Source organism: Lepisosteus platostomus, chromosome 5 (genome assembly GCF_059453375.1).
Source record: "Lepisosteus platostomus isolate fLepPlt1 chromosome 5, fLepPlt1.hap1, whole genome shotgun sequence".
Classification (NCBI taxonomy): Eukaryota; Metazoa; Chordata; class Actinopteri; order Semionotiformes; family Lepisosteidae; genus Lepisosteus; species Lepisosteus platostomus.
Genome location: NC_142615.1, coordinates 66,345,707 through 66,363,478, shown reverse-complemented (window position 1 = coordinate 66,363,478; position 17,772 = coordinate 66,345,707). Strand labels below are relative to the sequence as shown.

At 40.8% G+C, this 17,772-nt stretch overlaps 3 non-coding genes across 3 annotated transcripts; all 3 read right to left on the bottom strand.

Annotated features, from left to right (window-relative positions):
- Positions 1–596: 596 nt before the first annotated feature.
- On the bottom strand, positions 597–689 carry trnar-ucu (transfer RNA arginine (anticodon UCU)). Its single transcript has 2 exons — positions 653–689; positions 597–632 (listed from the first exon to the last, which is right to left on the bottom strand). It is a non-coding gene; the product is annotated as a tRNA-Arg (tRNA).
- A 13,658-nt stretch (positions 690–14,347) lies between these two features.
- Positions 14,348–14,419, bottom strand: trnat-cgu (transfer RNA threonine (anticodon CGU)). The gene has a single exon. It is a non-coding gene; the product is annotated as a tRNA-Thr (tRNA).
- Positions 14,420–16,833: 2,414 nt separating this feature from the next.
- Positions 16,834–16,906, bottom strand: trnak-uuu (transfer RNA lysine (anticodon UUU)). Its single transcript has one exon. It is a non-coding gene; the product is annotated as a tRNA-Lys (tRNA).
- Between the last annotated feature and the right edge of the window lie 866 nt (positions 16,907–17,772).

The window sequence follows — 17,772 nt, the reverse complement described above, 5'->3', positions numbered from 1 at the left end:
AGGTGGCTTTTCAAAGTGCTTTACAGAATGAAACCAATAAAGTTAAAAAATACACAAGATAAGCAGGATGAGAATACACAGTTAGAGGAGACAATAGATGGTGGTATTAAATACAGTAGGAACAGAGGGGTAAAGAATAGTTCATTAAAGGCTCTTCTAAAGAAGAGGGTTTTGAGTCTGGATTTGAAGGAGTTTAGAGAAGGTGACTCTCTGATATCCTTGGGAATAAAGATCCAGAGCTTTGGTGCAAAACAGGAGAAGGCCCTGTCACCCATAGAGTGTAGATGGACTGGGGGACAGATAGGAGACCAGAATTAGAAGAGCAAGGTTGTGAGGTGGGGAGTAGGGCGATAACCCAGACAGGTACTGTGGTGTCAAGCCATGGAGAGCCTTATAGGTGAGCATGAGGATTTTGAAGTTGACAAGAAGCCAGTGCAAGGAGTCCAGGACAGGAGTAATGTGATCACAGTCCAGTGCTAATTTCTTTCTTGTGGCTGCTCGTTCATTTTCAACTGTGGACTCTTAAGAAGTCCTTTATTTGACTTGATCAACACTAATCCCTAGAGGATTTTGAAAGGTTGAATCAAAATGATACATGACTCTGGTGGGACTCGAACCCACAATCTTTGAATGACTTCATTCTATCAAAGCCTAGAAGTCCAATGCGCTCTCCATTGCGCCACAGAGCCAACCAATACATCGCTCTATAAAACAGCTACAGAAAGCTGTAACTCATGCTTCTCCCGTTGTCTTTAAATTAAGCTCCATAAATATTGACAATGAGTGGCCTGTTGTCTACGAATAGATACCACTGGGATTCACACCCAGGGTCTCCTGGTTTTTAGTGAGGCGGCTTAACCAGCTAAGCCATGGTGCCAAACCTGCTAAATGTTATCCACAACTTCAAACACCTGTGAGAAACGGGCAACTGCAGTGTTACGCCTGCTGGCTCAACAGATAATCCTTTTCGAAGTTTAAGGAGAGGATTTCTTTGTCAATTCAATTAAACATTTTAGAAATGCTGAACGATTGATGTGTTTCACGCGCAGAAATATTTTATCGTTACGTACTTTTTCTGTGCAGTTAGTTCTCCTTCAACTCCGCCCAACAACAGAGGTCGTTTTTAATACAGGAGTAAAGGCACATTGCACATCAGCAAAACATCAGTAACAGGTTTAGGGAGAGCGACATCAGTGATTGGAAGGTTGGAAGTTTCGGGTCACTTTTTTATAATAGATTCAAGCAACCCTAAATACCTTTTCAAGAAACATTTCAGAATCCCAGTCACGTCCAGTACGATTGCTACACAGGTCTACAGTATACAATCAGAATACTGTTTGTGCATTATATAAAACACACCGCCCAAAGCATTTCTAAAACAGGAATTACATGTTTCTGAATGGCCCTCCTTTATAAATAAAATAAAAGGTCTGAAGCCTGCTCCAAAGAAGCACTATATTCAGAGCTGACAAAGATGTGATAGGAAACATCTCGGAAAACGAAGATGCAGTCATTTCCACGCGTCGCACAACAAGAGCTGAACCCACCCGACTTTCTCCAAAAGAGTAAGGTGTAAGGAGTGTGGCTGGGTGGTCTAAGTGCTGGGTTTGTGCTCCATTTTCTTCAATGGGTTAGGTTTGAATCTTGCCGCTGCTAAGTGTTGGTGGGTTAAGACCTTCCTTCTATTGCGACGTCAATGGGTAAAAGCTTTGCTTGGCAGTCTGTCGAGAGACTGAAATAGGTGTTTCAAGATAGTCTTTGTCAGCTTAACATCAAGGCATAAAAAAGCCTCATTTTGTGTTCCCAACAGCAATGCTCTTTGGTCGCTTCAGCATTATGCAGGGAACAACATCTGCCGTGATCACTTTTGAGTCAGTGTGAATCGTAGTGTGCCGCAATTGTTTTTAAAATTGGTTCTGTAGTGTAAGAAAAACCGGCCGTTCAGGGACGCCAAATATGTAACTGTAGTGGCTCTCTGAAGGCACCAGTTCTGTAGGGTTTGGGCATTTACTGAGACAATTATTAATTGTAGCAGTAAATCACAAAGTTGATTCTTTTGATGGCTTTAGAGTCCAACCATGCGACATAACTCAAACAACGCACACACACAGGTGCTAATACACGAGTATACATTTATTAATACATAGAATATGCATGTAAACCTAACAGATCTTATCGAGAGGGTTATCAGAATACAAAAGATATATATTCAATCAGTTACAAAGTGTTACACATATCAAGAGGACATACGTTCAGTATATCATTCATTAAGACCGTTTCGTAAAGTGAACTTGGTTACAACTTCTACATTAGATACTCAAAACAAGTACATAACTCTTAGGAATTAAATTGATATCAACTGGTTTGGATAACAATTGAATTCTCGAGCTGTAATGCAGTGAAGTTGAATACTCATCCAATTTCTGGGGATTCAGATCTCCTGCGGGCACAAAGAAACAGTTGCAGGCTGTTGCTGTCCAATCCGCGCTCTCTGGCTCGCTGCCAGGCTGTGCTGTGCGGCTTGTGACGGTGCACTGCTGATGCTCACTGTTGGCTTTAACTAGCAAAGTTTGTGCACAGGAGAAAAGATGACTGTGGGTCCCAGCAAGTCAGGAAGAGGACCGGTTCGTTCCTGATGAAGAGCTAGTTCTGAATAGTGATTCAGCTGTCCACAGTTCCGACCTGTTCACGAGGCCTGCTGCTGGTTACTCTCTGGCAACCTCCACTCTAGACTCTTAGAACAAAGGAAAGTTCTGGCACTCGGACACACTGGCCGTTCCGTGGTTGTCCGGGCTGAGTCTCAGGATGGTCAGGAGGCACGCTGCGAGAATGTCCTGCCCTTGGGAGCCTTCTGCTCCTGGGCCGTCCTGCCCTGGAATTCTCCTTTGAATTCCCTTAAGAACAGTCCACAGAATCCTCTCCAGAATCTTACTGAATCTCACTGAATCTCCCTAAATCTCTGTGTTGCCTGTTTTTACCTGGAGGAACTTGGAGGAGCTTGTTGATTGGCTGAAAGTTCCATGGGCATCAGAGTCCCACGTGGGTTACTCGGCCCTACCAGCCCCTGATTGGTTGATCAAGGTGATATATGAGTCACTTACTCCTGACACTTAGGAATGCAGTCCAGATGTCCAACTGGCACTCCCTAGACAGATAGGCACCAATGGATGACCATTGATCATGATAGCCAGGCTTAGCTAAGTGCATCCCCCTTTGGGAGCTGTCCTTATCAGGAACCTTAAATCAGCCTGCATGAATAGTTTCTCTGTGGCTGCACCACAGAGATGAACAGAGAAATGGGGCCTCATTTGGGAAGGCTCAGAACACTTAATTCTTTCTTATTAATAAGCCTTGCCGCTACAGTAGGCATGGTGCATTTGTCTGTGAAACTTGAATGCTGTGCTTTTTCACGCAGAATCATCGGCAGGAGCAAAGCTTATTCAATCTTTGCGCACAGCTCTCCATCAGAAATACTTTGTCCAAGTTTTGAAGAGATTGTGGGATTCTCTGCACACGTTCACATCGCGTACCTCAGACAACAACACCATTCGATGGGAAATTGATTCTACTTCTTGCAGTTGTTCCTGTGGTTGCGATAGTTACAAAGTTGCACTTTCCTCCACCTTCTGCTATAGTATTCATTGGGTGAGCTTCATCAATTGGCTCAGAAAGGTCAACTGTGCTTCGGAAAAAATCAGCAGCAGTGTCTTTATTTTGTCGGTGAGTATGGCTGTCTTTTAAAGCACATGAAAAACACGAGTTTGTGGATTTCTCCAAATAGCAACGAATTCAGTTGTGCAGAGCTTTACTGCTTTCAGAGGGTCTTTTACCGACGCTGCTGTAGTAGAGAAGTGACATAATCACAAACGCAACCATTTGTGCTGGCTGTTTAACTAAGTATTAAGCTTTTTTAACTATCACATGATTTTAACTAATTTAACATCATCTCCAGAAGAGCACCTCGCACTGCTCACTGAGCTGATGTATGTGCCCATTTCTCAAAAAATTAAATATCATCTGAACTGATTTTTTTCTACTTTAAATGCTTTCCTACTCTTTTAATATTTCAGTTAAATCTTTTATTTTGAAGTACTTTCCATTGATATTAATCCTAGTCCCGATGAATGATTCGGGGACATGGTGCGTCTTGAATAATGTTCTTATAGGTTTCAGTTTGGAAAAGTGTGCTCTCCAGAAGCTATCGAAACCTCTAATGGTCACACAAAGCTTAATGCAATAGCAACGTTTGGGGTTGAAAAAGAATATAACTTGCTATGAATACGAACACTGTTCCAGGAGGCGTGTAAGGACTATTTTGGCTCAGATCACCAATTTACCTTACATTTCTACTCCATTAATATCGCTATTGAGTGCTAAAGGTAGGTCCTGGCAATACTTCTTGAGATCTTCTTTAGAAAAATTTTAAAAAAATATATTTCCAGTACTAAACAAAAAGTAAAAAATACTGATAACGTGCAACTGATAAAATCTCTCGTTGTAGCTACATGCAAATTACAATGGAAAACTTTATCAGCTTTAAAAGTTTCTTTTGCATTTATAAGACGATCAGCATGACACTCAAAACATATCTGTATTCAGTAAGCGGTGAGTCTGCTGGCTGAGCAAGTTGCCTCCTCTACACACAATAGCAGCCCCGACGCTAAGATAAATGAAAAGAAATTGCTTTTAGTGGGCACTTTTCATATCCGATGAGCTTGGCATCTCCCAAGGGCGATGGAGTTTTTTTGCGACACTGCTTTTCCCTTTTTTCTTCTTTCTGTACTCTGATGGAAAAAAAAAAAGAAATCATGTAAGGGAAAAATGTATTTTTTTCATGGAGAAAACGTGCACCAGGAAATGTTTTGTTTTGAAGAAGTGATTTAACATGATATATGACCTAATTTACTAGAGTAAATGCTCACACTGCAAGGTCTGCTTTACTACAAGAGAGAAGTAGAGTGAAAGATGTCATAATTTCACTGCGTTGTTGAAGAAAACATCTTTTTCTTTGAATTCTAAATCAATCAGAATTTCAAAGTGACACACAAACCCTTTGTCTGTATTAAAGAGATGATATTTTAAAACTGATAAAAATGTAGAAAACACGTTTCTCACTTAGAAATTTAGGATGGGATTATTACTATTACTAGTAATTACTAGTTGCAGTACTGAACTCACCATGGTGCAATTCAGTTACATGATTGGCCAGTGGTTTCATGGATAACGCGTCTGATTTTGCATCATGAGATTGTAGGTTCGACTTCTACTGGGTTCGTGTGTTTTTAAATCAGGCTACTCAGAAATAGATGTCCATTATGTGAATGAACCGCACCTGAAAGCAAACGTTGGTTGGGTTTCCTTCTTTCCAGCATGAAATAGCAAATCGTTACAAAAAGCACCAGCTAATGTCCAATAGCATTAGTCATTTTAATTAACATGAATATACTGTAAGGTCTTGGTACATGGGATTGGATTTCATCCACAATTTAAAAAAGGGCAAATTATATTTATAGGCTTCAGACACTTTTTAATACAAAAGTGACCTAAAACTCTGTAACTTTCAGGTTAGTTTGAACCTGTAATGAAAAAGGGGCCTGAAACTTCCATTCTGTGATGTAACTGTCTCTAAAGTCGGATGTGATGTTTCACGGATGTGCGGTGTGCCTTTTCTCTTGTCATGTTCAAAATGACTTGCTGTGTAATTTCCTGAATGCGTGTCCTGTACTGCTCTGTTATTTCATTTAGATTATCTATGTGGTGTACAGATAAAACCAAACTGCATGGTCTAATTCCTGGGTTCGGCACCAGCTGAACCTGAACATACATCATCCGATCTCAACATGATTTGAACACACAACCTTTTGATGTGGTATCAGATGCACTACCATCACACCACTCCCCATAAGTGCTTTTAATTCCCCCAAGGAGAAAAATATTTTTTTTCATTCTCTCCTGTGAGAAGCGCCGCTCTTCCAACGAGGGTCTCTTCTTCCCAGACCACAGATTATTTTTCCTGTCCGGCTCTCACACAGAGAGCAGACACACTGTGTTTACTACATCTATAGATCTGACCCCCTTACAGCCCTGATATTCCTGGACAGGATCCCATATTGAGCAGTATTTCTCGCGTTCTGAACTTACAGTGTGTACACAATGTACTTTATACACAAAGTAAGTGTTTTCGTAACTCTTGGACGTTTTGTCAAAATGTTACTGGCATGCCAAAATCGCCCCCTCAACTGAACAGTCCCACCCCCCTCAGTTTTGGATAAAAGGTTTGGATAAAAAGTTTTTGAACACTTTCACTTACTTAACTTGAGCCGTAAAAAATAGTTGTACTTTGTCAATGGTCAGATAACTACACTAACCCCGAATTCACAGTTACTACATCAGACTGTTTGATGTGCAGGAGGGCTATCTGTCCAGGAACAGCACGTTACATAGTGTCTATGTTTTGGGGTGTCAACATTATTATGACCTTATTTGCTCAGGTGGACCAATGCCTTGCAGTAGTTTATCCTTATACTTACAATCGTTATATAACTAGGACTGTAGTTATAGAAGGTTGTACTTTCTGTTGGTTTTACAATGATTTCTTAATGATTCAGAACCTCGTTACCATTGATGTTGTTGCAAAAAATGAACACATATGGTTGATGCTCCAGGCAAAAATAATCACGTGAGTTCTGATGAACATGGAACTGTTCTTCATCACTAAATACCAGATTGCTTGTCGTTATCTTCTAACATGAAATACTAATCAGTGGCATGCTTGCGAGAATTCACTTGGATGGTTGCAATGGCTCCGTTTAAACCGAAATATCACTACCCCCCTCAGGATTTCAGACCCCCCCCCCCTACAGATCATTCCCCTGGCGCCAGTCCTGGGTATAATGATGAACATAGCTGCCTTGCAAGCAGTGAATCTGGGTGTGATTCCCACCTGACCCATCGACAAACCTTTTCCAATGAATCTTTGATCAATTTAAAAAAGTCTTGAAGCTGGTAGGCTAGGGAAGAAGCACTGTTTGAGTGCACTGAGGAAAATGTGCTACTGTGCTGTGCTACTCCAGTAGCGCAATTGGTCAGGTTGTAGTGCTTTTATAGTGGAGTTATACCGAGGTTGTGAGCTCAATCATCACGTGGAGTAGGTTCCGTTTTCAGCTGCAGAAACGTGCTGTTGAATTTATGTCGGTTCTTGTGTTACTTTTTCCTCTCGATGGAGCTATATTAATGCAGGCACACCTGCTTCCATGTCAAGTTATTTTATCGTTGCTTACAAACCAACACACTGCAGACACATCTGATATTGTCACTGCTTGTGGGCCACGTGTTCCTGCTGTCAGCCTACCATGATCATACACCTATAGAAATATTACTGCTGTAGTACAGGAGCGAAGAAACAAAACGAAAGCACACCAAGTTTAAAAAGGTCAAAATGTGTCAAAGCCCTTCCTCGAGGAGAATGGGGTTCAAACCTACTTGTGCAGAGTATCATGTATTAAGAAGAGATTGCCTTAACCACTAGGCCACCTCCATACACACTTCAGCCCCCTCCGGACATGAGTTGCCTCTTTCCCCATACTCAAGGGTAATTTTCCTCTTCCACCTACAATTTCAACATTTACCTTGGGAGATGTCAAACCACAGAGCCTGTGCTGCGCTTCAGTGTTAGCTGTAGTGGACACCCCGTTGAACATAAAAAGCATATTGAGCTCCTTGGACATAAGCCATTTCTCGTCACTTGCTCAGCGAGCAGGCTCAGCGCACACTGAATACAGGTGTCTCAGAGCAATTGAGATGTGTCCAAGTGGCTGTAAAAGGGATATTTGATGCCAGTGCCATGGCTTAGTTCTCCGACGGCAGGCGTAGCGGCGCGCCGGTTGGAGTATTCTCGGTCGCATTTAATGGCAACGTCATGGCAACATCAGCTCAAACCACCAAATGGAGATGGGCGTGCCGACAAGCTGACCCTGCTGATGCGGGATTAACACTAGGCTAAGAGAATGCTGTGGTGTAGTTGGTTAAGGTGCCTGTTTATTAAACAGGAGATCCTGGGGTTGAGTGCCTGTCTTGCCACACAGTTTATCATTATGGACAGCAACATGCTTCTACATTAAATTTAATGGAAGTGTTCATTTAATTTTTGGAACAACTTGTTTTTTAAAAAATTAATACAAATTGCGAAAGATAAAATTCTCATCTGTTTTGTCAGTGCAGAGGAATTACTGCCAGCTGGCAAAGAAACGAAAAAAGATTTTTTGTCTTTAGCCAAAAACCTGTGAATGTAGAAGAAAGGTGATGTGCGTTAGTTTCTATGGCACAGTCAGTCAGCGTATCCTTCAGTTAAACATAACGTTGGTAAATCAAAAGTCCCCAGAGACGCATTTCAAATTAATCCGACCTCAACACCGTCTCCCCTAAATGTGATGGGGTTTCTTTGGATGTCCTTAAGCATCCTGATAGTTGCAGAGATTTCAAACTTTTGGCTAAAGTCAAACTACAAGAAGTTAATAGTTGAGCAATATCAATATCACCGGGAATGTGACTATGTAAACTTAAATAGTATTCAAAATATTGCAATTTTGTTGTAGTTTAAAAAGATATTTTAGCTGGGGATCCTCAAATGATGAGGGTAGAAAAGAGAACTATTCGACACCATCAGGAGTGCTTAACATGTGATAAAAGTGTTTTTTAATCACAAAGTGAAAATAGTGAATTTGTCTTTCACTTAGATGTTTATCAAAAGCTTATTAAACAATGAAGGAGAGGCTCGTGTTCCGAATTCACTTCGTGTCTCATTGTCTTGCTTTGATTTTTAAAATGTACACTGTTGACTATACACTCTTCCTAACACGATTAAAGAGCCGAGTTTAGTTCAGAGGTAAAGCATCTCATGCATCATATGAAGCTCTGTTTTTTATCACCAGCGTCTCCACTCTGGATTTCTTTTTAAGCGCGATATCTTTTCTGCGATTTCTTTCATTTGAATTCCCTCGTGTGAATTTCAGTGCGACATAAACTCGTTTGTCTGTTTTAAAGAGATGCAATTTTTAAAACAGACAAAATGAAAGACTTATTAACTAAATACACGTAGAAAACGTGCACCTAATTGAGAAAATTTGGACTGGGGCGATTTATTATTGTAGCGGCACAAGCTCACAGTGGTGCACTTGAGGAATGCGGTACAAGGGCCAGTGGTGCATTGGATAACGCATCTGATTACGGATCAGGAGACTGTAGGATCGTAATGCTCTTAAACCCAATACCATAACCGTAGTGTGTTCAGTCCTACACAACCTTTCTATCGACTGAATAAGCCTCCTGTTCCATCTCCATCTTCTTCCCACACATTCCGGCTATTTCAGCACTGTTATTGTTGGACTACAGTCACAGATACGTAAGGGACACTGTTCCGAAGACCGGTCTTAAATAAATAACGTTGCAAAAGGTAACAATAAGGGTTTCTTAATGTAACCTTACATTTGGCCGTACAATACAATTTTCTGTACCCTCAAAAAACTAAAAAAAAATATTACTCCTCCTGAGAAACACAAGTGTAGTGTCAAATCACAATAAATAATACAACAAATATACTAAATTAACACCCAGATATGACAACACACAGCTATGACAAAACACATTGAAGACTTAAAAGCCCTTTAAATTTTTATTTCCTTAATCTCCATTCTCTTCCCTCCCCAGGATAACTGAAAACTAACTATAATAAAGACTGTATATGCATTACTTGTAATACAGCTACTAATAAAGATATACATGGAACTTCATTATTAATAAATAACACTTTTATTAATAAATACGTGTAATGATAACATTCATTGTGAATATAAGTTTATTGCAATTGACCCATTGTAGCTACCAATCAGCAGCAAGGAAAAACAAACTTCACTTGTGCCTTTTAAAAAAAAGGAAACAGAGTAGTAGTTTATGTGGTAATTTCAGGTACTGTACAATGTAAGAACTAATGTTAACTACTCCCATAGTAATGCGTGGGGTCCTATCAATAGAAAAAAAAAATTGTTGTAACCTGAAAACACAACAAACACAAAACAAGAAGTCTTCCAGGAACCTAGGTAAATCCCTGTAGTAGTCTAACAACTACGAAAAAAAAACCAAACGCAACAACTTCAAAAGAAAAAGAACATTAAAAACAAATCTGGGGAACAACAAAAACACAGAGTCTAATGCGAGAGCTTTTTCAAGTCTTCAGTGCTCCTCTCGTCTCAGTAGACCTCTCTCATATATTTGTGTACAGGTCAGCTGGAGGTACACAGCTGATGGTAATTTAAGTAGGGAGCTGCGTCAGCATGCATGGGCTTCAAAGGAAAAAGTCAAGGTTTATTCCATGCTGAAAAGAGAAGGAAACACAATGTTTCAGCTGTGGAGCCTTATTTGATTGTGACTCGAAGTAAACCTTTACTTCTTCGTTTGATGTTAATTTATCTCCATCGGATACCTGATAGTATCTAAACTTAACAGTTGCTTTCAGTAGCTAAAGACACTACTCTAGGTGAGGCTTGAACTCACAACCTCGGCATGACTCTGCTTTGCACTGCTGTATAAGTGCCGCACGCGAACCGATTGCGCCACTGGAACTGTGCAAAGTATGCAGGAACAGGGTGAAAACGGTTTCGGTTGTGGATCCATCTATACATGGGGAACACTAAAATAGCAAGGAAAATACAAGAAAAGAAACTGAAAGAATTGTGCTAACAGCAAAGGGGGACGGAGGGAGGTGGTCGGACAAGTAAATCAACCTGGCAGATTATTTGTATCGACATTTTTTGAGTCAATCAGCAAACAGATTTCTCTTCATGTGCCTTAAACTGTGCAGTTTGTATCTTCGTTGTAGATAGGTTTCTTCTGTAATCACTCTGTAAGGTGATTACACGTTTCATTTTCAAGTCGCCTCCTTTACACGCAATTGCAGCCTGGACACTGAGAGAAAGTATGAGAAATGGCTTCAATTTCAATGTGAAAGCGCAGTACAGGCTCGATGGCTTCACATCTCCCATCAATCAAATAAAATTGCAGTAAAGCGATCTAAATATGACTCTGAAGTACTGGGAAAGATGATTATTTTGAGTGTGCCTCCCAGGTTCTGCTACGAGGCTGAAGTTACAGTAGCTTCTTATTCGCCAGCTTCTTATGCGTGTTTTTCGTTCCACCTTAAATGGTGCTGCTGTGATGTTATGTCGCCTTTCGCCTGTAGATGGCTCTCTTCGATCAGTACTAATCCGGCTGGAATACTGCAGACATCTTCACTGAAAGGGAATATCCAAATAAATAGCAACTGTCCAAATTATATTTTTGTATGGAATATATTTCAGAAAATCGCAAACCAATTTTAAAAACTCACCACAACACGGACTTACACTGGGAAAAGGTGATTGCACTTTCTGCTTATTGCTACAGCCTTCCCCCCGATTATGAAAATGTCTCACAGTTCTGACACCGACGTGTGAAAGACAATGTTACAGACTATCAAAATCCTGAAGTACAAGAAACTTTAATGCACCAGTTTTTTAAATATGACCCTCTGATCCTGGCATGTCAGAATACATTTCGAAAAAGTATGGCACAAATTACACGAATTGCAATGGCACAAATTGTTGAGAATATCACTGACCTTGCCGATATTTGCAGGGGATACGAATGTTTTGCTCACGTTGAACTACAAGAAGTAAAAATTGAGCTCCTTAGTCAATATCACCGGGAATGTCCAATAATGACGAACATCAGTAGCTTCAAGGAAACTTAGACTCGCACATGGAGTTTTATCTTCGAATGGAGGGTGGGAGAATTCATTTATACTCTCGTTGCTCATTAGCTAAACTATTTTAAAAATATGACACAGATTTGTTCGAGAAACTTGTAATCGCCTTAAAGAGAGTCTTCTTGAAGATGTGCACCAGCTAGCTCTCCACTGTCAATTGACAGGACTTTAGAAGAAACTGTTCTCATACAACCAACATACAAATTACACATCTTAAGGAACATGAAGAGAAATCCGTGTACTAAATAACATAAAACTGTCGCTGCAAATTATCACCAAGCTGTTTTATGTGTCTGACCACCTCTTTCCTACTTTGCAGCGAGCACAAATCTTTCTGTTTCTTCATCGCTATTTTACTGTCTCCTTCCCCTATGTGGAGATGGATCCACAGCTGAAACTTTAGGTCAGTTCCTGTTACTCTGTCCAATTGAAAGCGCTGTATTAAAGGCACTCCCATCTCTACAGGAAAGTTATTGCTGCTCTCAACACAATATACTGCAGCCAAATGTGATAGCGATACTGTCACTGCCTGTGGGCCACGTGTTCCTGCTGTCAGCCTATTATGTCATGTTCATCCACACCCAGAAACATTACTGCTGTAGCACAAGAGTTATATAGGCGCAGTCCATAGAGCAAGAATCTCTTAATCTCAGAATTGTGGGTTCAGCCCCCACATTGGGTCCCTCTGTGTCAATTTGATCCCCCCAATCCTTCTAGCATGACCTGATGGCGTAACAGTGATACCCAGTACCCAGCGTAATTCAGCTTTCTTTCCACTTGATTCAGATTTTGATCTGAAATCATCGGCCGAACAAGAGTTTGTCTAAATCGAGGGAGATCTGCTCACAAGCAAGTATTAAACACTTCAGCATTTACTGTTGGAATACCACACTTTGTCAAAACACTGCCGCTTCTTAAGCTAATAAGTAACGGTTTTTGAGCACGCATTGTATTGTTAATGCTTATATTAAAAAAGCATAAATTCATATAATGGAATTTGGACTGAACAAAGTAGTCCAGGCCCTTTACAACATTACATACCCTCTGATTAAAGCTTAAAACTACAGTAGCAGGACTAATAATAATGGCAACAACATGTTTGGAGTTCGGCATTTCATTTATTCTGCGGAAACATCGTATCGGAATGAACTGCCCGCGATAAAAGAGTAATTGCGGCTTCAGATCATATTTTCTAGAGCATTGCGTTGTTCTGTTCATGATGACTACACGCTTTAAATTTGTCATTTACTGCAAGCGTTGCTTTTCCAGGTTTTTCTGAAATTCCTCGCATTTGAGCCAGCACTAAAATATTTCATTCCCGTCGCTTGAATACATCGTGGAAACGGTATTTGCAATGGAATGCTGTCACACATGAAACCTTTTTGTTATTCGGTTCTGAAGTTTGAAAATGAAAATAAAACGGGGGTCACCTCATAGGCTTGAAAGAAGTCCAAGCAGCATAAAAACCCACGAATTCTCACAAATTGTGCTGCATTGTGCTGCACCTTTCTTCTGCTGCTTTTTTAAATCAGCCTTAAACATTTGAATGCATACCTTCCTGCTGCTAATCACATTCACGTGTTTACGAAGCTTTTTTCTGTCCGTTATGTTTTTGCTAAGCAGTTTCTCCATTTTCCTCGTACTGTGATTGTCAGAGAGCACAACAAGACTGAAACAGTGTAAAGGCAGGTAAAAAAAGTCAGGGTAAAACGCCTGATTGTCGGGAGTGGGATTTGAACCCGTGCCTCTATTTGGAGATCGAAACACAAAGCTTAAAAGACACGAAACTGTGAATTTGCTGTTTTAAACCGCTTGACTATCCTGAAGAAATGTGTACTGATTGCACCAGTTGCATCCGATTTTCCGTAACTTTAGAACGATTGATACGACTGGACGAACACAATTTATGGCGTTTAGCATGACATGGAAAACGGTACCGGAGCATTCGGGTCCGGACTACCAGACTCAGAAACAGTTTTTACCCCCGCACTATCAAACTGTTAAACTCCCAGCCTCTCTCACTCTCACCTCACCTCTCACCTATGATCTGAACCTCACAGTGCCTTCTTTCTTACCAAAAACCCAAACACACATTGAAAATCTATCTCTACCATACATGTCAAAAGCTCACTCCCCATCATTTCTATCCCTTTATTTAATTCTTTTGATGCATGTTTTTGCACATAACCTGTTACCTTTTTGTTGTTTTGCACACTGCCTGTTGTTGTTTTTTGCACATCGGCTGTTGTCTTTCTTTTGTTATACAATTGTATTGTTGTTGTGTTTTTTCTTTGTACTACTTATGTCCGAGAGCTAGCTAAATAGCATTTCGTTATACCATATACCTGTGTATGAGTATAATGACAATAAACTTGGACTTGAACTTGAAGATGGGTGTGAAGAGAGATAAGCTTTGTCGACTAAAAAACAAGGCAGGATATGCAAGAATACTAATCACTGGCGAAAGTTATGTTCTCTTACTATTGAGATCCCTACATTGCGAGTTTTTTTAAGACTTTGAAACTAAAGGAAAGCGGTGACAAATGAAACAGGCACGGGTGGGGTTTGAACCCACGCTCTTTGGTTTACGAGACCAACGCCTTACCACTTGGCCACCGCGCCTTCGAGTAAGCATGGGAATAAGGTTGTTCAAATTATTTTTTTCTGAATCTGGTTTACATCGCCAAATGTAAACCGGAGGCAGCAACAACAATAAAAAGGATACTTGTCCTTAAACTTGGACGTGATGTTCTGCAGACATGTGCACAATGTCCTGTTTTCTTGCAATGTAGACATTTTGCTGTTCACGATCCGCATTCATCTGCTTTGTGCGTTGTTAGTCCGCACCTGTAACATGTAATGTCAGCCGTCCCCTGTTCTTCTATTTCTCTAGCATGACTGTGTCCTGCTGCTCGGCTTTTGTTTGTAAAGTTTGAGCGAGCGCCCCGTTCAGTGTCACTTTGTCACTGTGGTCAGAAAGCATTCTTGATTCTGCTTGAGCTGCTTCATGAATTCTAGCGACTGTAAGAGCTCTTTTTTAAAGTCAGCCCTTCCTCCTGCAGCAATTTATAGTCTCTTATGTGCACATTTTTCCACAAGTTGATCTCTTAACATGTCAGTTTCCAATACTCCAAAGTCACAAGATTTAGCCAGTTCTCTTAGTGCAGTCACAAAAGCATCAACAGATTCGTCCTGAGACTAAGTTCTCTGCCTAAATTTATGCCGTTCCAAAACCACATTTCTCCGCGGTGTAAAGGAAGCGTCTAAGGCAGCTACAGTCTTTTTCTCCAGGGAGGTTGGCAAAAATCCGCTGCACGGAAGCCCCGATACAGTGCAGTAATGTAGCACGTCTCACGGCATCCTCAGCTTCTGTAGATCCACCGGCTATTTAAAAAAAATCTGTACGACTCCATCCATATCTTGTATTCCGTATACAAATCCGGAGCTCCGAGGTTCAGTAGAAGCGGTGGAAAAAGCCGGGCATAAGCAAAGCTTCTCGGCGCGGCGGCCATATCTTCCAATGCGCAAGCTAAACGAAAAGTCCGAAAATTCAGAAGTTCGTTTCTACCAGCAAGAGAACTAAAATCTGCAGTGTTCTGCTCGCTTTGAGTCCGTCAAGCACTCATCTCTCGTCGCCATAAATGTTGTGTATCTTAATAAAGAGATGTTTTTATATTATTTTAACTATTTTGTTAACTACACAGATCACGCCCTTACACCATATATTCCCGCCTTCTACTCTCTCGTTCTGTTGTCTCGCGATGTCTACTCACTATACTACATTTAGCATGACTTCTTGTTGCAGTTGAGCTCAAAGCTGGAGATGATCTCCATATTTTACCGCAGTAACTAGTCCGAAACGTAGTACACAGTACACACTTTTTAAGTGAACTCAGGTTGTTAAAAAATTAAACCAGTGCCCTGTCACAGAAACGTACCCCAGTCTCCCGCGCAACAAGCGGGGGTACTCAGCACTATACTAACGAGGAGCGCTTGTCTGCAGCTGAGCATCAGCTCTGTTTACTGTCAGCAATCATTTCCTCATTTCCAAATACTTTTTCACCTGCTCTCAGCTTTTAAAGACGGTCATAAACGCTCAAGAAGTAATTCATGTCAGTTTGAAGTCTGTTTCTGTTGTCTCAGCTCTTGATAAAGAAAAGCCGTGCGTGGGAGACTCCCTCTCTGAAGAAGTTTGCCGTCACCCTGCGAGGGAGAAGAGCCATCAATCACTGAGGCAACCAATGAGACAGTTAACATTAAACACGTGAAATGCGAGAAAGGCTTCTATCGTTTCTACTCTAACGAGAAAGACCTCTTTATTATTAGTGAGATTTTAACAAACGTCTCCAGGGTAAACTGCGACCTGAACGCAACGCCTTAGACCACCAGCCATCTTGCCTGTGGTACTTAGAGCAGCGCTCATTAAAAATGATCAGAAACCGAAAGCGCTTCTTATGCGGATCAGTATATTCCGATACCACTGGTTCTGCAGAAGAAATAAGAAAAGCCGAACTCAAAGCAGTGTGTTGCCATTACGGGTATTCTGTCTGCAGCTGCTTTAAGATCTACTCACACCGTGTTGCCATTAAGGCTACCTAGTTAAAAAAAAACTTATCGTCATCTTTTTGAACGTGATTATTAGACACCCGTTAAATCTCCACCGAGGTTTCTTGAGAGATCGTTCAGCGAGCGAGTATTAAAACACTACGTCGCTTCCAACCTCTGCTGTCACTGTAAACTCGGACGTGATGTTCTGCAGATGTGCAGTGTGCCTTTCCTCTTGTCGTATTCAAGAGTACTCACTGTGTGAGTTCCTCACTGCGTGTTCTGTGCTCTACTGTGATTTAATTTAGATGATTACGTGGAGTAGAGTGACAAGATCTACTTGAACATTTTCGGTTTGTGAAATGAAACACTAAATACACTACTGTAAATACAAGTAATGGACATTTAAAATAACCACAGTAAAGCTAGAAGAGTGAAAGATAAAAGACTATTTAGAATGACATTCACAATAGAATTAAAAACGGCACAGCCGCCCGAACAGGGACTTGAACCCTGGGCCCTCAGATTAAAAGTCTGATGCTCTACCGACTGAGCTATCCGGGCTCTGAAAGGACGCCGACACTGTCGGGATCCTCGCAAGTCACGTGTCTCTTGTGCCGAAGAGCAGTCATACCTGACCCGTCTGGAATGACCACTGACAGACTTTATCATGAAGCGACGGCACCACTCCCAGTAGAATGAGTGAGAAATACAGCATGACATGGGTAGTTAAGGGGCTCCCACAATCCATTTTTCCTCACATTACTGATTTTTTTCAATAGCATTTTGACCTTTTTTCACATTCAGATTTTTTTCACATTTAATAAAATCTTTTAATCAACAACATTAAAAAGAAAACAAATGTAACATTTTTTGGAACAATAATTAAAAAAAAAACTTTCAATGCCTTGGTTGTATACGTTTATAAAGGGAGTTGCAACATTGCTGAAATGTAAAGAGCATTTCTGTAGAGAAAACAGCATTTTTTCTGCCTTGATGTTAAGCTTAGGGAGCCTGTCTTTTGGATATTCTATTTTATAACACCTTGCACAGCCTCCCGGCAGACTAACAAATATTTTTTTGGAGAAATTGGCTCACACACCGGAAGACACTAACGTTTATTTACGTTAGAGTATGTAAAACTCAGGCTTTAACAGATGTTCATGATGTTTCACACGGGGTGTTACCTGTTGTAGTGTTTCAAAAGATGTGTTAGCGGACCACAAATTATCTTTAAAAGATTTGGGTTTGTACTGGCTGGGATTCAAACCCGACTCAATTATTTGGAAGGCGCCTGTACCACCAACGCACTTCCGAGAAGCACCTGCAAATTATCACAATCCTCTCTCTCACCTACAAAGTTATGGAGACACAGACGTCCAATGAAAACTAATTTTATTCACTCAAGGCTCCACTTTTGTTGTGATGTC